The sequence below is a fragment of the Artemia sp. Qi Xiang Cuo genome, chromosome 15 (assembly GCF_049724085.1).
Source record: "Artemia sp. Qi Xiang Cuo chromosome 15, ASM4972408v1, whole genome shotgun sequence".
In the NCBI taxonomy this organism is placed as follows: Eukaryota; Metazoa; Arthropoda; class Branchiopoda; order Anostraca; family Artemiidae; genus Artemia; species Artemia sp. Qi Xiang Cuo.
In genome coordinates this window covers 64,175,815-64,197,437 of record NC_142808.1, presented here as the reverse complement: position 1 = coordinate 64,197,437, position 21,623 = coordinate 64,175,815, and the positions used below count along the sequence as shown (strand labels likewise).

The 21,623-nt window shown below is 35.7% G+C and overlaps 1 protein-coding gene across 2 annotated transcripts in view; it reads left to right on the top strand.

The window, feature by feature from the left end:
- Positions 1–1,400: 1,400 nt before the first annotated feature.
- Positions 1,401–21,623, top strand: part of LOC148943982 (uncharacterized) — a 254,608-nt gene continuing 234,385 nt past the window's right edge. Inside the window, exon 1 of one of the 2 annotated variants that reach the window (XM_089101051.1) lies at positions 1,401–1,447. The gene's annotated coding sequence lies outside the window, so the exon portion shown is untranslated. Of the gene's footprint in view, positions 1,576–21,623 lie in introns of both variants that reach the window. The other variant, XM_089101050.1, reaches the window with a different exon arrangement.

The window sequence follows — 21,623 nt, the reverse complement described above, 5'->3', positions numbered from 1 at the left end:
TTAAACAAAATTTTAACTTTAGCGTAAAGAGCGTGGTGTTGACTAAGGGGAGAACCCTCTCATATACGTTAAAACATATACATAATAAATAAACCTTAAAAAAAGCGATACGGATCAATAGTAATAGAAACTTTATAAAACGGAATTTTCATGTCAGTAAATGGGCGAAAGAATGGGCGTATGTTGCTGATTCTAAATATATAAATTTTTATTAAGTTTAGTATAACTCATCAGAGGCTCCCCTACAAGTGAAAGAATTTTAATGAAAATCACACCGTCAGATTCAGCGTATCAGAAAACCCTATTACATTGGTTTCAAGCTCATATCTGCAAAAATGTGCAACTTTGTGTTATTTGCCAGGCACGGGTGCGTGTTTATTATTTTTTTTTTAAGGGGTAATCGTACCGACCCCGTGGTCCTACAACATCAAGAGAGAGCTCATTCGAACGTAAATTAAAAGTTATAGTGCCCTTTTCAGAGACCAAAAATGCTGGAGGGTAACTTGGCCCCCTCCCACGCCCCCTTTTTCCCAATTTCGTCGGATTCACAAGGGAACAAATGTTTTTGCACTTTCATCAGAGATATTTATTATAATTAACGGCCTTTGTGATTAAGGAGTCATTCTTAAAGAATTGGAACACGATTTGAATTGAACATAAAGAGCGAAGTATTGAATAGGGGGCGAACCCCATAATTACGTAATAAAAATATACGAATATAGAAATTCGTTACGTAAGTTAATTTGTAAATTACGTCAGAACCAAATTTAGAGAAAGCCATTTTGCAAAAGAAAAGTAAAATTAATATAAAAATTTTTTTTTACTTATTCAATGACGGTGAGCCAAAATAAAGGCTGCATTAACTAAAAAACAATTGGAAATTAAATAAAAAAAAAACAACTTTTTTAAACTGAAAGTAAGGAGCGACATTAAAACTTAAAACGAACAGAAATTATTCCGTATATGAAAGGGGATGTCCCCTCCTCAACGCCTCGCTCTTTACGCTAATGTTTTTTATTGTTTAAAAAAATAAAGTTATGGGAAAGTCAAACTTTAGCGTAAAGAGCGAGGCGTTGAGGAGGGGACAACGCCTTTCATATACGGAATAATTTCTGTTCGTTTTAAGTTTTAATGTCGCTCCTTCCTTTCAGTTTAAAAAACTTGTTTTTCTATTTAATCTCAATCAGAATCCACCGCGTCACTATCAACCTTTAAGTAGTTGATAAAGGCTATTATTGCAAAGTTGTTTACTTAGGTCACTTGTCTGGTCTTGTTCTTAACCAAGGAAAAAATTAAATTTTTCCCAAGGCACTATTTATCCCCTTATCAGTCTCTTATCTTTTTAATATATATTTGAACCTTGTCTAAATAATCAACAATTGTACGAGAAAAGGAGTTACAAAAAAATGTGAAGAAAATGTGTTCAAGTAAAAAAACTTAGTTTGCTGTAAGTTAAGAATGTTTTTTGGTTAACATTTTATTGCTATAATGTGTTCACCTAAATACTAAGAATCCTGACTATTCTTGTGTCTAGTGGTTGGCCCCAGGCATGACTCTTCTGTGTTGCACCATATGGTCAGTATTGCTTTGTATCGCTGACTTTTCCATGGCTTCCAGTTTGTTTTATTTTCAAAGTTTTCTATATAATTTTCATAGATTTTAACTCAATATATATTTGTCTGTTCTCAAGATTTATTTTCCCATGCTCCAGAATAACCTATCTTTCCACCTCTGTAATATATAGTTCCAGATTTTTTAGACAATTACCTAAAAAACAATATAAAGACCTAACAAAAAAGACTAAAACTAGAAGAGTATGATAAAATTCTTAAGGCTTAAAATGAAGCAAATTGTGAATGAATGACAAGAATTTCTGAAAACGGGAGTTAAAACAACTAATCAAGTGAAATTTTAATTCATCAGCCGTTATAAGAAAATGATAATACGAAAGTTACAAATGACTAAATTTTAAAGAAACAGTCAAAGCAAAATACTATGCAATAAATACATAAAACGTAAGGCAAACAGAATAGAAAAATCCAATTAAATTAAAACCAACATCCAGTCTAACTTAACACCCACAATCAACAAAACTTGGTAAAAACCTTACTCGATTTTAATTAAAAGTTATAATACACTTTCTAAGAGCTTGTACCGTTGGCTGAAGGGACAACTGGCTCTGTCCTAATCCTCTTATGGTATGAAATAGCAAATAAACCCTATCTTCTAATTGATAAAACTCCTCCAAATAGTCGTATCCCTATCCACATTTTGATTAAATTAAATATTTAATGAATATAAATGTGTTTACTTTAGATAAAAATTGCTCTCTTACTCTCTCCGACACTCTCCTCCCATCACCTTCATTTTCGGAGAAAGGGAGACATGCCGCGTATGTTCAAAGTAAAATCATAAACAAAAAGCAACGCAACCTTAGTTTGTAGATAGTACGATTTTAGAAAGAGTAAAGAAGATTTTGCCATGTTTTACATTATTCACTGTGAACAATTGAATAAAACCTAAAAAAAGCAAAAAAATACTTAAAAAATGACAAAAGTCATCCAAGAACATGGGTGACACTACACTCATTGATACGGTCCGACTTGTTCAATGATCATAGTTGATTTCTAAAGTGATGTGCTTATTATTTGGATCATATACCATTTTTTTCCTTCTTATTTTATCCGTAGTTTGTTTCTCTCCTTTGTGTATTTTGTTTATCTCTCGTAGATTTTGTGTTTACCTCTCATTTCGTTTTTGTACCAATTGACATTTTTTTTTTGGAAGTTACAGATGTGAAATACCGTGCTACCAATTCAGTCACTAAACAAAAACAAAAACATACAAACAAATTTCCGTTGATTGTCAGTTAAATTGACATATACTGACATTTCTTCGTTAAGGTTTTGATAATTTTTCATTTATGAAAGTAAGAAAGATGAAAACATTTCAAACATATTTTGTTTTCAGTAAAGCGCAAATTGTGTTCTGGTCTTGAGAAGGCATAGGGGTTATTAGCCGTGTTTTTGCCCTTCCATGCTCACAACCCTTGCCCTGAGGGCTCTACGGGGGTTGTTATCCTAAAAGACATAATTTCGGGACCTTTCAATTACGTTGAAAAAAATGGCTATCTTAAAATTTAGATTGAATGGGTTTTTGGTAATGTTAGGCATGGGAAGGGGGCTAGTTGCCTTCCGGTCACTTTCTACTATTCAAAAGGGCACTAGCCCTTTCAATTTCTGAAAGAATGAGCTCTTTCTAAAGTTTCCAAGACAACAAATGGCTATCTCAAAATTTCTATCATATGTATTTCGGTAAAATACGAGGTGGGGGTGGGATCCACCCTCCGATCACTGAATCATTTAAAAATCGCTAGAACTTCTGATCGCCAATCCAATGAGCCCCTTCCGAAGTTTATACGATCATTCTTTCTATAAATACCTTACATGCCCCAAGAGCATAACTTACAACCTTTGCCCTGATGACTATGCTGGGTTGTTATCCTCAAAGACATAATTTCCAAAACCTTTCAACTACGTCAAAAAAAATGGCCATCTCAAACTTTTTACAGAATGTGTTTGAGGAAATGGTGGGCGTGGGAGGGGGTTTGTTGCCCTCTAATCGCTTTTGACTATTAAAACAGAACTAGCCCTTTCAATTTCCAATTGAATGAGCATTTTTTGAAGTTTCTACGACAACAAATTGCCATCTCAAAATTTCTATCAGGTGCCTTTTGGGAAGATACGAGGTGTGGGAGGGTTTACACCCTCCGATCGCACTGTTTCTTAAAAGGGACACTAGAACATCTGATTTCCAATAAATTGAGCCCATTCCGGAGTTACAATACCTGTTCTTACTAAACCCGTTCTTACTAAAAAATATGACAAATCCCTGTTAGGGTTATCAACTTTTTGGTCCATGAATAGGTTCCAAGATCATTTAAAAAATGTGTCATTTTTAGCTAAAATTGTCATTTTAAACAATGTTCATTTCTTAGGGTTTTTAGGACGAGAAAAGAGAATTCTTTTTATCCAGTCTGCAATCCTTTTAAGTTCAAAGTAATAAGATAATACAGATTTTCTGTCCATTTCATGGCTTCTCAAATCGATGCTCATTTTATGCTCATTTTAATTTAATGGCTCATTTTAAAGAAAATTGCTAAATCTAGTACATTGTGTAAATAAAAACAAAATAGTTTTAAAATGTCAAACAGTTCGTGGTAACGAACTGTAAGTAGGGAGCGATCTGGCTCAATGATAACCGAAACTCTAAAAAACGGAATTTTGACACCAATAGATACATCAAAAGAATCAAATTTTAATTCTGATTTCAAATATATAAGTTTCATCAAGTTTAATTATACCCATCAAAAGTTACGTGCCTGAGAAAATTTGGCTGATTTTCGAAAAAAGAGGGAAAGACCCCCTAAAAGCTAAAAAACCTTAATGAAAATCACGCAATCATATTCAGCGTATCAGAAAACCCTACTGTAGAGGTTTCAAGCTCCTATCTACAAAAATGTGGAATTTTCAATTTTTTGCCAGAATAAAGATCACGGATGCGTGTTTATTTTTTTGTTTTTTTTTTCTTTTTGTTTTTCCCAGGGGTGATCGCATCGATGCAGTGGTCCTAGAATATCGTGGAGGGCTCATTGGAACGGAAATTAAAAGTTCTAGTTCCCTTTCTAAGTGAGCAAAAAATGGAGGGTAACTAGGCCCCCTCCCACGCTCATTTTTTTTCCCAAAGTCACCGGATCAAAATTTTGAGATAGCCATTTTGTTCAGCATGGTCAAAAATATTATAACTATGTCATTTAGGATGACTTAATCCCTCGAAGCCCCCAGGGGGAGGGCTGAAAGCTATGAACTTTACCCAATGTTAACAAATAGTATGGGTTATTGGGAAGTATACAGACGTTTTCAGGGGGAGTTTTTTCTGGTAGTGGGGGTTGGGGGTGGGTCGGGGGTTATATGGGAGGATCTTTTCATCAAGAAAGTTTTCATGGGGGATGGGACATGGCTATGAAGGGGGCGCCGGATTTCCCATCATTATTTAAAACAAAATCAGAAATTAAATATAAAAAACAAGTTTTTCAACTGAAAGTAAGGAGCAACATCAAAACTTAAAACAAGCAAAAACTATTAGCTATATGATTGGGTTCACCTTCTAGTCAATGCCTCGCTCTTTAAGCCAAAGATTTTTTAGTACTTTCATAATAGCTATTTATTCTAATTAACGGCCTTTGTCATTAAGGGTCATTTTTAAAGAATTGGAACTAAGTTCGAACTTTAGCGTAAAGAGCAAGGTATTGGCTAGGGTTACGTAAGTTAATTTGTAAATTATGTCAGAACCAAACTTAGAGACAGCCATTTAGCAAAAGAAGAGTAAAATTTTTATTTAAATTTTGTGTACTTATTCAATGACGGTGAGCCAAAATAAAAGCTGCATTAACTAAAAAACGATCAGAAATTAAATAAAAAAACAAGTTTTTTAAACTGAAAGTAAGGAGCAACATTAGAACTTAAAAAGAACATAAATTATTCTGTACACTAAAGGGACTGTCCCCTCCTCAACGCCTCGCTCTTTACGCTAAAGTTTGACTCTGTCTCACAACTTTATTTTTCAAAAAAATAAAAATCTTTAGCGTAAAGAGCAAGGCGTTGAGGAGGGGACAGACCCTTTCATATACGGAATAATTTCTGTTCGTTTTAAGTTTTAATGTCGCTCCTTACTTTCAGTTTAAAAAACTTGTTTTTTTATTTAATCACATTAAAGAACGTACTGTAACCCATAGTAACTAAAGTATTAAAAGGAATTATTATATAGAGGATGATGTAACACATATTTATCTTCAGGTACAATAGTATAAAACAAATTAATTTTAATTATTTTCTGTAAGAATTCATCAGAGGTTAAATTTCACATACTGGGAGTTTAACTCGGGCCAACTCGATAAGAGCCAACCACCCTAACCTCTAGACCGTATAGCATATATTAAAATATCTGATTAATGATGTTTATGTTAAATGCTGTAAAAAGGATCAGTCAAGCTAATCATAGGCAGTGCATTTTCTTTTCCTATTCTGACAGCTTTGCACTGGAACATTGTAGAGAGCTGTTTAGTGACTTATTTTAAAGGAAATTGATGCGGCCAAAAACTTTTTGAAACTGAAAAAAAATTAAAATGTAATAAATTTTTTACGAAAAACTGCATATTTAATTTCAAAGATTGATCAATGACGTCATAATCGTAGGTTGTAGCCAGGTCGTCTCTCACTCTTCCAATTAAGAAAAAGCCATAGGTTTTTTTCCGTTTTGTAGTTTCACACTATTTGGGTTACAGTGGTAGCTTGTTACGAACATTAAGAGACGAACCTCATAGAATCATGCAACTAAGTAAGTCAAATATGGCACCATACCCTAAAAAAGTTTACCGATGATAATACTGCCACTAAAACTAAGGTTATACTATTAATTTTATACTATGTTACACAACTATTAATGTTATGCTATTAATTATATAACAAAAATCTGATTGGTGAATTGAAACTAGAGAAATTTCTGAAAATTTTAAATAAAATAATTTTATTTTATGGATCTCTAAAGTTATTAGGTAAACTGCAAAAATATTCATGGTGTCTGACCATTAATTTTAATTTTTAATTAAAACCTTAAAAATACCTATAAACTTTAAAATTAGTTTTGAGTTTTGATAGATTCTTGATACTGGAAATTTTTTATGTTTTCAGTAAAGAGCCACTGACGCAGTAGGTTTTAGACTTTTATAGTGAGTTTAGACAATGGATTAGAACAATTCAAAAACATTTAAAAAGAAAACCAAAATTTTGAAGCTTAGTACATATCGTTGTTAGAAATTGACCTAGCTTCATTAATCAAATATCTTTGAACAGTCTGTATTAAGAAAAAACAACATTATTGCGTAAAGAGCAAACAACTTGTAGTTGCAAAAATATTTGTATGTATTTTAACAGGTAAATACAGTAATTCAGAAATCTTAAAAAAGAAAGGCAAAAATTTTGAAGTTTAGTAGAAATCGTTGTTAGAAATTGGACTTGCTTTAACAATCAAATATCTTTGAATATACACGAACCATACATGGAAACTTACACCTGAATCACTACAGTTTCATGTGCACATTGTAAAAAAGCGATTACCTATAAAGTGGTCGAACACGTTTTGAGAGTATAATCGAAATTGTATAACACAATCAGACTGGTTTTTGCTATATGTTTCAATTGCACAAGGAATTTCACAAGAATATGCAGTACAGTTTCACGTGCACATTGCAAAAAGAATGCAAACCTATAAAGTGGTCAAACACGTTTGGAGAGTATAGTCGAGATTGTATAACACAACCAGACTGGTTTCTGAGGCAACATCCCATTTTTAGGGCCAATCAGAGAGAGTGGAGGTTGCTCCATATACGATAACTTGATTGGTGATTGGATTCAAATAAAAGGAGTGATTTTCATTGCAATTCATATTAGTAAGAAAATTGAATTCAGAGAGAATAGTTTTTTTGAGAGGATATTAGTAGAGAAAATGAGTGGAGCATTTACACTATTGGAGATTGATGGTGGAGCCGGTAGCAGCAAAGATATACGAGTACCAAATGTGGCTGTGGAAATAACCGGAGGTTGTAGACTATGCCTTCAATGGGACGATATGTATGCTAGATACCTGATATCATTAAGCAAATTTAAAGTGGAGGAGCAATTATGTTTTGCTGCGAAACTGATTATTGTGCATATAAATAGACTTCAGGCAGAATTAGATGTTCTAGTGAAATATATTGATGAGAACAAATTGCATCAGTGATTATTATTGTTGTAATTGTGATCAATAAGATTGTTCCTAAATCTATTTTATTTTTCTTATTATAGTATCTTAGCGTATATTTTTTAGAGTAGAAAAAATTTCGTCTAGTTTTTAGTGCGTTGTGAGAGTCTTAGGACTCTAAAAAAATGGATAAATCTGAGAAAGAATGAATAATGGGGAATCTTGGTTCTATTGGAAATCGTTTGATTCTATTTGACAACTTTAAAGAGTAGTCTTTTGAAAGTAGGTTATATTCAATTAGAAGGCTTACTGATGTAACGAAAACTGGGTCTTCGTCATTAGATTACTGTATGCAACTTTCACGACGTAGTTCATAGGTATTTACAAAATTTATTGTCTTATTATCCCTAAAACTACAAAATTATATCTCCGAACTTCTTTTGAAGACTAGCAAAGGAATTTAGGATTTTTTTTTCATGAGAAAGATAGCGTTAAAGGATGATTTACTCCTCTCTCTCTCTCTCTCTATCCCACCCAATTTGTTGTTGTTGCTAGCTCAGTTTCATTGTGGCAGTGAGAGTGTCAAGACATGAAAAAATGTTCCATACATGTCCACTATGTATGTACTCACTGGGCAGCTGGTTATAATGTGAGAATTGCACAATGATTGATGAGTATGATGAAAAGTGTAGATTATGCAACCCGTGTAAATGACATAGAGGATATGCTGTGCAAATTAAAGGTTGTTAATTCCTGTCTTGAAGAGGTGTGTGACTCTCATCCTAGAAGGCACCTATGCTCCAATTGCCCCTATGATAAATGTAATCAAAGGGAGAATACATATCCCGGCATGATTGGAAAGAATCCTAAGCGTGATTTTAGTTTATTGCTACAAGATTGGTATCGTCGTGGTTTCAGATTGTTCTGGGAGGAGGAGCCGGGTCAGCAATTCAACTGTTGGAGCAACAAAAGAATATGGTTTCTACGTCATCGTTGTGAAGACAATGGGTGTTATGATTATAAGCCCTCTGATTTTTATTTGGCTGTGACGGAATGTGAATCGCCACTTAAGGACACTGTTTGTGACATTGCTTCAAATAAAAAAATTGAAACATGTGAATTTTATAGAATTAATGAGAAAAGTATCATTGACTATACAAAGAGATATGACAAGAGTGAAGTTACACTCTACTGTAGAAAATGTGACCCTGACATTGCAACACATCAGGATCAGTATACTGTAAATTCGGATAATCTACCTGCATTAGTTGTTTTCGACAAATACCTTTACCTAGTAGAAGATAAAATCTAAAGAGTAGAAAAGTCGTTTTTATCATGTCTATACATTTTTTTCATTTATTAATAAACAATTTCACATACATTTTTAGATCATTTTATTCGTAGGGCACTAAAATCAATATTAAACACGCTTGTAAGTATATTTTCCACTAGAAAATCGGTCAATCGAGGAAAGTCAACGTAGATGTCAAGAAACTGCTTGTACGTATAGCCATGACATCTGAACATGAAAAAGAGTAGTGTATGAAAGCCACATGTCTTATTCGTTAAATCCTGTACTCTTCGTTGATTTTGAATAATAGTTTTCCCACTGCTTTCAATAAAGTTGCTGATGTATGGAGTGTAGAATTTATACGAAAGGCCAAGAGAATAAAAAAATTCAATATTCTTCGCTGTTTGAAAGATGCATAGCCAATGGCCTGTCTTCAAAGTCGATGGGCTGCTATTTACAATGATTAGGGTATTGTTAACACTTAGAATTTTTTTCAATGAAGTCTGATGGTATGCAATAGGACTTGTATGTATGGATCTGGGACATGTATGGATCCATACTAAATCAGTTGATTATTTGGTTTGTGTTCATGGTGCTAGGTCTAGTAGAACACTGCCGTCGGGTGTGATTTCCCAATAGGTTTCAAATTGACTCAATGATATTAGCGTGATACTCTCATTCAAAGCATCGGCAACTGTACACTCGAAACGTGAATACCCTATTCGTACTATGCTCAAGTCCTGAGTCCCCGACAAGTCCAAAAAAATTACGCCATGATTTTTTGAAAACATTGAATCGGTTATTCCATTTTCAAATAGTTGAGAGTCATGATTTAGGGATTGCATAGTCAACTCGTACAGAGTTCTATAGGATTTTTTGTGAAATGATGTGTACAGTGTACAGTGTACAGTGGAGTGTACAGTGGAATACCAGTCACTTTGCACACAAGGCTAGATAGACCGAAAAAATTAAGATCGTGGGGGGATTCAGTCCAAGATCCAACGGCACTGCCACTCTTCACAAAGGCCAAAGCCAATTTTGATGGGATTTCACCATTGATAAATGATTAATCGGTATAACTACGAGAACCGGTGGCAATGTGACGTTGATTTGTGATCGTATGGGGGACAAGAAGTTTAATGTTGTTACCATTGGCTCTTAGCTTTTCCACTGCCAATTCAAAAGAGCTTATAACCTGTTGTTTTTGGACGTAGAGAATTGTCGATGTGATAATGACATTTGCATCGGGTGCTGCAGGAAGTGTTTTTCTCAAAATGAAATTCGATGGGGCCAGCTGTAACTTTATGTCAATTTTGACATTGGGGGGTAACCATTGGGATATATTGAATATCTCATGGTTTAATTTTCCAACCAGATGATACTCATGGCTCACTGCAGTAGTCAACTCGCCGTCAGTATCAACACCTGATCGATATTCACAGCCCAATGATTGTCCTCTTAACTCCTTGTGTGCCTTTGGTGTCATCATCATAAATTGTATGCAGCTTGCATAGTTGGATAAATTATTGCTAGTGCTCACCAATGTTCCATTAATAAATACATTAATTTGTTTGAATAGGTTGTTTAGAATACAGTTTTCGTAGGAGAGACCATCGGCAACAGTTGGAGTTGTATTACCTGACTTTTTCTTCATCGCAACATTTAAAGCAATAAATGTTGATGACAAATCAATGAAATAGTCTTCATTGGAAAATATTTGAAAGTGTATATTTTCCGAGAGGGGTTATTGGGGGTGAAATTGTTCATAGTAGCCATACCTGACACTGACATCAACATTTTCAGCATTGAAGAGATTCAATGAGGAACTGATTGATGGATGTGATTCCTTGTGGGGGAGATAAGTCATCTTAAGAGAAGAAATCCTTCTTTGATCTAACAATCTTTTTCTTTTTCTTCTGCTTATTGGTCTTCCTTGTTTTATTCCTCAAAGTCCTTGTTGATGTCCTTCGCTTCCCGCCTGGGCGGAGACTGATGAGTGAATGACGCGCACGCATCATTTTCAATCCCTCCCCATTTTGCTGAGATTTTAATTGCTCACCAACGGCTCTTGCTGAAGATCTAATATTTTTCTTAACACTTTCCTTGAAATTCTTACCCGACCCCCAGTCCTGTAGTGTTGAGGCAGCAAAATTTGATGCATCAGGTACAAGATATTTTCTGGCAAGAGATAGTGCAGAACAAAATAGCCTAGCATACCAGCTACCAAGACCATAGCCAGACATTGTACTACGCCCCTTGTAGTAGTCCAATACATTGCCTATTTGATGTGGACTCAGAGCACCAACATAGCATTCGATATCGGGACAGACAAATGGAATTCTTCTATTGTTCATTTTAGGTGATGATACTGGTGTCGCTGACAATGGGTCGAAAATGACATGTAATCACTGCTAAGCCTTTTGTTATTGCTAGATTCAATTCACTTCTTAGTATTAACTGACAGAGTTCCAAATACGAAGTGTTAACGGGAACATACTGAAGATGCTTTATATTATAGTGATGAACATGTCCATGAGTTGTTTTTCGTCCAAGAAAACGTAGGAGGGAGACACTTGAATAAACGACTCTCGATTTTTCCTAAAAAGATGCATAGAGAAATACGCCAAAATCCGTAGCGAAACCAGGTAGATAATCAGCCAAAACAACTTGATACATCCCATAAATAGTGCCAGCATTTTTCCCATTGACCATATTCTTTTTAAAGCCAAGAACGTCTCTCAGATTATCATTGAGAATAATTATTTCAGTGGCAACAGGTGAGGTACTGTAAATCCTATCGTGTTCCAATGAATAATTAAAATGGAGTGTACCATTCCTACGATATGAGATTTTCTATTGATTGTACGACACAAATCTGTCATTTTATCTTATTCAATATATTTCAATCTGACATGTGGATATTCGCTAGATTTAAGTGCTTCAACCCATTCATAGTCGACTCAGAGTGACCAATCGAATGGTATAACTTTTATATCATACACACGATCCTTTCTCAGGATGTTATAGGTATTTTTGAGAATACAGTCGACAAGAGCCACTTCATACGCACCGTCAAATTTGATGGCGGGGGAGAGTTTCGTCCAAAAATCACTTGTCTTATTCAAGTCGTTGTAGAGAGGATCGGAAATGTTGGACATAAATGTTACATAGAAATCATTGGGTATTGTCAATATCTTCAACACCGATCCAAGAATCAAGATCAGAGTTGTATCCTAGCCACCGAACAAGTAACTGTGTCTTATCCCTGTGAGTACGAGTCTTTAATATCTTTTCAATTTGATAGATTTCACTATTTTTTTTAACTTTTTGTAGTTCATAGTCATAAAAGCCGCGGAGAATCTCTTCATCTTTGGTATCGCGCAAACGATAAGTTATGGGTTTAGTGTCTAGGATTTTTACCACTTTGAAAAGTTCTGTGGACCACAAGTAATTCCCCTTTTCAAAAACATTAGTTGTTCTATTAAGTCGAACAGTATCACCAACATTGAATTTTTTCTTCTTCTTCTTAACAATCGTTTCATTGGAATATTGTTTAAGAAAGGTTTTAATTGTATCATGATCAGAATGATGAACTTCCGTTGGGGTTGAGTTAGAGAATGATCGATGAGGTCGTTGATTATAAATCAACATGATTTTATCTTAATCATGAATAAAAGCAGTTGTATTTTTAAATATACAATATCTTGAAATTAAAAGTCGAATAGTTCTTATCAATCGTTCGGCCAATGCACACTTTGTAGGACTATTACAATGATAGGGCAGTGTGCTATATTTCACTATTAATTTTGCATTACGGGGTTTAGCAAATTCACTACTGTGATCCATAAGAATTTTTTTATACCAATCCTGTTCGAGAATACTTTCAATGGCCTGAGCAACTTCAACGCCTCTCTTTGACCGAAATGGAATTGTATATGCATAACGACTATAAAAACTGATTGCAAGTAGAATGAACTTTATCGTGTATTGTGACGTCGTTGAATCTCATCTAGAGTTTTAGGAGATCTGCTTGCATTATATGCAATGGGAAAAAGGCTTTAGTTTTTCGATAATGACTAGCACGAAGTCTATGATTCCTATGCAGAGTGTAACTTGATTCATTTTGTAGATATTCTTGTGCACTTTTAGTGTGAACACCAGTGACTTTGGAAAGAGTGGTGAGGGAAATTAAACTCCCCACTTCACCAATATTTTCATAAACACCTTTCAGAACTTCAAACATTTTGAACGTAAACACGTAGTGTAACGTCCGCTACCCTTTTGTATACTAGTTGTGGTTGGTGATGGGGGTGATGGTGACTTGATACGTTTTCGCTTTTGTCTAGCTATCAATGGTGTGCTCCTCCTCGCCACCATTGTCAAGTTTCGACTAGGTGTGCTAGTATTTTCCAAGATTGATTTAAAATCTTCTTCTTCCTCTTCCTCTTCATGTTCATATATTAATGGTGTTGTTGACGAGGGTGCATGTTCATTTCATTTTTTTAGAATTTTTCTATTGCTAATAAGACTTTTGGGGAAGTTTAATGTATTTAGAAAGTTGTATAGATGAGTGTCAAATTATAATAGTCCTTTACGATTTATAGCCATATCATAGATTAAATAAAGAAGATAATAGCTCTTCCCCTGAATTATAATTCCTTTCCCTTGGCTGTAGAATTAAATAAGATCTTGACCTCTTTCCATGAGATAAGTTAGGAGTCGTTTAAATTTTTCAATATATGATTGGGGCAATATATTTACAAATTTAGAAACAAATTAATCCAATTCCTCCATCTTTAATTGTGTTCCAGCAGCAGCCACAGAATCCCGAGGAGATGGTTTTTTTGGTGATCAATACCACCGGCCTTCACATGATAGGGCTTATTTTTATTCACCTGGAGAATGCATCTTAAAGTAAGAGCAGTTTTTTGTCATCATCAATATTCTCGTTGTCAATGACTTTACTCAGATTTTTCTCAAAATGTTGCACGGGTGAGAGAGCGAGTTCTATTGGAGTCAATTTATAGGGTTTTGCCATTCTCTCTCTAGAGAAAACTGTTTAAAAGTCCTGCAATTATTGGCAGTAAAAGTGTGAAAAAGCTACCGCCCGCCTGAAGAAGACGTTTCTTTTTAAAATTCTTACCTTTGTTTTTGGAGGTTAATGTACGTAAAATGGAACGATGTTGCTTTGCCTGTTGCTTAACTACTTCTGGCAGTTGAACATTACCCTCGGTCAAATTGAAACAAAGTTCAGATATTAGATTAATGAAATCATTGTCTATACCATGTTTGAGTATGGCTTTCCTAAGCGAGGGTTTTGAAGTGCTTAGAACTGAAAATAAATGTCTATTTTCATATAGTTTCTTCAGTGTCATGATAGCAGGTAATAGCCTTTTGTAGTGTTCACGAGGAGATATACTGTAATTTCATTGTCAAAAATATATGTGACTACACGCAGATCCTCGGGTGTATTTTGATTAAGATCCAATAGGATATAGTCGTAGGGTTTATTAGTTGCCTGATTGTACGCTGAAAGTAAAATTTAGGGGCGCCGGGATGTATTTGTTTATTGAGAGTTATTGCAAGCTAGAATCACGAACAACTCTGTAGATGATATAGTAGGTGCAGTTCAATGCAAGTGTTCGCATACACTTGCTCTGATGAAAGAGGTTGTGTAGAATCAGAGTAACGGAAATCTGTTCATGATGAGAGCGAACAGTGAACAGTTGTAGCATTTCCTGGGACCATTGTTCAATAGATTCAGCCAGATCGTCAATAATCAGCCAAGAGTTTTGGTTCATTAATGCTGAAAAAATCAAGTCCCTGTATGAATTGTATATGCACCAATCCCGCCGTGCCAATCGCTTTTATTTTATTGTATGACTCCTGGGAAATACTGCAACAATAGTAGATTTTTTTCGGCTTTTCCACAAACATTTTATCGCAATTTCTAATTATTTTAGTTAAGAGTGTTGTTTTGCCTGACATTGACGGCCCACACAGAAACGATCTGAATGGTGTTTTAAATTTATACATGTTCCCTTCAACAGTTCACCTAGACAACTAACTGTAGACTATAGTTGTCTAATGACTAAATAATTTCCCTAATTCTACTACTACTCCGTTCAAGAATAATGAGAAGACGAATAAAGAATTATATTTCTTTTATTATACACAAAAAAGTAATAACACTTTAAAAATACTACATTGAACATGAAAAAAATTAAACATGAAAAAATACACTTTTTTTTTATTTATTTATAATAAAAAATACAACATTTACATAAGCACTAGAAAAAAACTTTAATAAATACACTTTTTTAATTTATTTATCTTAGAAAAAATACAACATTTATTAGAATATGCACACTTAAAATAATATCACACACTTTTATTTACATCATTTTAAATTTGAAATGGGGTCCCCCCGGGGGCGGCCAATAAGGCGGCCGGGAAGTGCCGCGAGGGCCATTGTGGAGGGACAGGGAGGGGGGGGGGTGGGGCGGCGGGGGACATTAAATAGTGGAATTTATGTGGAAATTGCTCTGCCTTGCACAAACATTGAAAATTGTTTGAGATACAGAAAAAAAAAAAATTTAAAAACACCCATCACCAAAAAAAAACCTCCCACCCCATTTGTACTTTTTTAAATGAATTTAAGTTAATTTTTGTAGACCGAGTTGTTTTCTGTACTCTACACATTCAACTCGGTCTGAGATTAAATAATGAACGTGTGGTAGTACCTTCACACAATCCTCAAGTACATAGACATTGTTTGATATGGCCGACATGGCGTTTTTCTCAACTCTAACTGTGTAGTTTTTAAATTTTGAAGAGTGAATCGCCGTGAATTTCGCTCTTGGCACTAAACTACGTTCCACACAGTTTCTTTAGGCACCCATATCGAAATTATTTTTTACAAATTGTGTAGGTACCCCCTTTCAAACTTGTTTGATATCCTTGTTGTGCGTTTCCACACAGTATACCTTCAGCCCAGGAAACACACCACTGAATATCAGATCGCTACCTGTTTCAGATTTTAACATTAACAATTGATTTGGGGCCTGGCGTTTCACTTGCTCTGGGTAGTGGGATTCATCCCAATTAGTGTAGTCCATTTGTGAGCTAATGTACTCGCCATTTTCCAAATCATTCAATAGGTTTTCAGTTTTGACTTTTAACAGGAGTGATTCAGTGTCCCCGTAATACACTTGAACTTGTCCCTCAATCGGCCACTGTACCTTGCATACATTATAATAAAATGACAACATGATTTTCTTAGATATTTCAGTTATTGCACTCCCACCTGCAATATTTTTATTTAAAACAATGTTATTTTCTTGCGATGTAGGAGCACCATATTAGAGTCTATGATTGTGAACGATGGGAAGTTTGAATCCGCAATTATTCGAGCACAATCTTTGGGATTGGTTACAATGTCACATCGACTTCTGTTTCGTACGCATTCACACATTTTATCGAAAGCTGAGTTCAAAATGAGTTTATAGACTTCTTTTTTAACTTTCGTTTTCGCTTGTGAACGCTTACTGACAAAGGTGTCAATAAACGTTTTCATGTAAGGCTTTTGATCAAATTGGAGGGTTCTATGTATCTTTGTAACTTTAAAACTATTGGACACCATCCATTTCAATAGCACGTGATGAACAACGATATTCTGTTTCAGGTTGAGGTCGGCAATTAGTTTTTGTTTTGAAGGTACCCAGTGCCTACTCCCATCCTCTACTAAAGATAAATTGTAGGGGCTCAGAGAGTCCCTACCCACCGGTCTATTTATGCAAAGCAAAAACAAAGTCTTTTACCGAGTCATGGATTTCCATTGGTATTTCACCGTCAATTTCAAAAAACCATCCCTGTGCCCCATTTGCCTCAACACAAGTAATGTCGGGGAAATTCGAAGCACACGGATTGTCAAGTCATTTATAATTGCCACACGGCAAACAGTAGTGAGACATTGCCGATGGGTAAAGAGAATTCATATCCAAAAAAACTGCGTCCTACATTTCATCGGTGTACTGTCCGGTCGGATCAGTTTTCATGATACGATCCCCGTGATAAACATACCCACTCCTCATCGATCTCTTTACAAACAGATGCTGATCCACATCGGCGATCAGACCAATTTCTTCTTTGCTGATTTTAATTATCAAGTCCATCACCAGTTGAGGAGTGGAAAAATAATAACCTAAATCCAACCCAAATTCCCCATCGATTTTATCCGTATTTTTGCACACAATGTCCAGAAGAGTGAGTACGTCACTGGCCAAGTATAGTTTACAATAATCCCACCCATTTTTACATCCGCCCTTTGCCCAAACCCTCTTAGCAAATTCGTAGTCGCTAGTGGTGCATTCACTCTCAGTAAGAGAATTGTAAAAAGCTTCAATGGGCGGTAATGACACCTCATATAGCCTCGAGGCAGATTTTTAATAATCATATGGATATATGCCCTTACACGTTAATAAATCATACATTTCATCATCAGGAAAGCGCTGTTGAAGGAGGGGGAAGCTATCAAAATTTTCACTTTTCTGTACCTGAATCATTTGACTTAAGGATTTGGGGAAGAAGCTGAAAGAGTCTAAAAAACGGATTTTATTCAGGCACGTGTTACCCTTGTCAACTTTTTTCCACATGAATTCTAGCATCAGTAGCTTTTCCGATGATTTGGGTATTATATTATATGAAAAAGAACCATCTATCCATGCGTTATCTACAACTCCACCCTTGGCAATCCGGGCCAATGCCGGTAGAACAAACTTTAAGTCGCAATTGGAATTGTGTATAAAAATAGGTACGAAATATAGCTGTCTAACGTTTAAATTGCACGACTGATATGCTACCCCCCTAAAGTTACTCCCCCCGATATAATTTCCTGCCACACGTGATCATGATCGATCAGCGTCCTCTTCCCCCCGTTCCCAACGCAATCACCAAGTTCTCTCTTACAAACCCAAACCATTTTACAATTTTTAATGGCCAATCTGTCATCTGGTGATAGGAGCATAGGATAGTTTGTGTAACGAAGGCACAAAATTGCACCGTTTGCTGTTTTGAATAGACTGACCAATGCCAAGCACATGCAGTCTTCACCGTCACTCAACATCTCAATTGCATCCAGCACTTGCATGGTATTATTGGAATCTCGTTTTGCGTGAGCGTAAGGGACCCCTATGGATTCATGTATTTTAACACGATTTGGATTTGACGAATCGTACACGTATGTGAGTTTCGCTTCGCAGTCCAAAGCGATCTTATTGCTCTGTAGGAGCGTATTTTGGAAATTTTTAAAACGTAAGATCTCTCTATCTCCGCTTACTGTCTCCACAGCTTGGTATCCATGACGTTTACAGTGTTTCATATGATGCTTCAACTTTAAATCAGAGCGAAATCTTGTGAGGCATGTCGGACAGTAATAACATACACACCCATTTTTATCTTCCCCCAAAACCCTACTAATATCGGTAATTGGATTAAAATATCCAATTGAATCAGGCTCTGTGGGTGGCGTGTATAGAAGCTACACCCAATGCTCCACTGATTCAATTGAAGGAACCTTCACTGGAAATAATACGCCCTTTTTATCGAAACGGTGACCCTCCTCAATTTCGGTTTCATACTATAAAACCGTGACACTAATCTTTAAATGTGCATTAGCCCGTTCGAAAATATTTATTCCTTTTAGTGTCACGGTAAATTGATCATTTAGACAATTAAAATATATTATGGGGACATTTGAACCCTTCTTACAATTAACTACCATATCATAAAATTTTTTTCTAGTGGTTTTTTTTCGAAGTGGCCTTATGCAGCAATTAAAAATGCATATTTGAAACACTTTAGCCTCGTATCGAAACAGATTCGTTGTATCCCCTGACATCCCTCTAAATCTGAATGATATTTTAAAACTATAGCCCTCTCCCCAGCCCCACCTCTTAAAATAAAATCCTTTTTAAATCTACAAATATTAACATTTAAACTTTCAATAAATAAAACCACCGACCCACTACCCCTCTCGTTATAATTTTCCCATTTACTTTGAATGCTATTAACCCAATTATGAAAAACTTCCTCATAATTTGATAAATGCGGGCGAATTGCCAACATCTCTGTGTGCAAGTATTTCGAATACAGCTCGCTCGAATTTTCATTATACAAAAATATTTTTGGTTCTATTGATGCTTTAAAACTGACCCCCCCCCCCCACGCCCCCTTCTATTGTTCAAGAAGGGCTCGAATCTTATTAGCATATAAATGTGTAATGGCCAGGGGATCTGTTATTATATCCCCTGACACTAGAGATTTAAAGAGATCAGCAAATTTGGCACTGTAGACCTGTTAATGGTGCAATGCAGAGTTGGAAAGAAAAAAAATCTGGAAGTGAGGATACTTGTGATGTTGCTATATCGTTATTACTACTACTAGTTGTATCGTTAACCAGAATGGTGGAAAATGACATAGAATTGTCAAAAGCACCACCCTGAGTCTGTTCAATTTCAATGGATGGAGGTGGCATGAAATCCTCTACGTCAGTTAGTATGGATTCCAGGGTGTTTTGGGATAGCTGATCAAGCCAGCTTGTATTGTCCTGTGACGGGATTTCTTTATAAGCACCCGGTTCAGATGCACTAGTACTACTAACATCACCTTAATGCTCTCGCATAAATCTATCTGTCCACTCCGGGTCCTCCACCATGTCAATGTCACAGATTAAATAATCTAGGCTGGCCACATCCCCAAAACAATCATCTAGAAAACGCCTATGCCACTCCATATTGTCAAGAACTATTTTATTCTCATCTTTAATTTCCATTGGTGGTGCTAGGATTGGTTCAGGTCCGCTAAAAATTGATGCTTCATAAACATTTATTAATTTATAGAAAAAAGGGTTTATTTTCTATTTGAAATAACCATTATTTTATAAAGTTAAAAAACTATGTTCATTTTTACCCCATCCTCAATACTCAATTTCCCCCCTCCTAGCATTATTTTAACCAAATACTTGCTCCCACCCCTTTCCCACAAAGTTCAGAAAGAGGCAATACCCTATTTATGCTGAAGCATTTCAAGTCAGATGTTTACCGGGTTATTAAATAAGTACCATTTTTTACACCTCCCTCAGAACTTAATTCTCCCCCCCCCCCCCCTTAGCATTATTTAACTAAATACTTGCCTCCACGCTCTCCCCCAGAAAGTTCAGAAAGAAGCAAAAGAGTGCTTTCTTTGACAATGAAAAAAAAATTGCATTACATTTAGATATCTCTGAGGGGAGCAGAGAAATTTAAAACAGTGGTTGGGGCGGGGGATTAATATTTCAATATATCTGACACACACTCTTACAGTGTTGAAAAAATGGCGAAAAGAAAAGACTAAAAAAAAGTTGGAAAGAAATAGGTAGATATTTCTATAATCAGGTAGAAGGTAGAGGTAAAATGCCTATATTTCCAAATTCAGACTGCAGTTGAGTGCCGGATGGTCCTGGCATAGCATGATGGGGGATAGATGGATCGGTGACTTCTGTTTCTTGCATAGATGTGGTGGCGGCTGCGATGTCATTGGCTTGAGGGGTTGGAGCAGCGGGGATCACCATCATGTGAGCAACCATCCATTCTATTTTCAGCTTTCTACCTGGCTGCATAGGGGCTGGCACGGATGGGGCTTGGGCAGGCAGTGCCAGTCTGGAAGGGAAGTGGGTGGCTCTCAATGGGCCAGCTATCTCCACTTGTTCTATTGGAGTAGCGCCATTAGCCTTAGCTCTCTTTTGAGGAGGAGGCACGCATTCTTCAAAATCGTCCTTAAAAAGAAGACAAAATTTAGTATGGAAAAATGATTACCCTTTTTACAGAAGAAAAAGATAGTACCCCGCTGCATCAAATCCAATACAATGATTTAAAATATAGATCTAAAAATAGTCAGCCATAAATATGGTATAATTAAAATTTAACCAAACATTAAACCTCAGTGTTCTGTATCAGAATGTGCACATTAATTTTCTTGCGAATGGGTATAAGTGCCAGCAAACTAAATCCCCCTCCCCCCTTACTTTTCATGTGACCACCTAGTTTGTTTTTCTACTTCCAATGACGTTGTTAGAATAGCTACATTGCTCCCCTTCCCCGTCGAATATTTTTATAAAAGCCTCTTATTCATCTATGAAATCCATTTGCTTTCATCAAATAGAATATCTCGTTTAATTTGACCAAAAAAGAAACTATTTTTGAAAGTGTCTTGAATTACACAAACGCATGTGGCATTAATCCATTCTGATAAGACAAGCGAGTAAAGCCTGTTTCTGGAACTGTCCTTTTTGTAACAGGATTAAAGACAGATGCGTTTATTTAGATAGGAAAAAAAACACACTCTATTTTTGATAATGGGAAAATGACATTTTGAACGAAAGAATTATTTCTAATGAATGAATTAAACTTGTAAACAGAGGGGGGTCGAAGACGGGGTTTACGTAATGAAAAAAAAGAGCGTATTTTACGTTTTCTAGCGACTATAATCATCATAT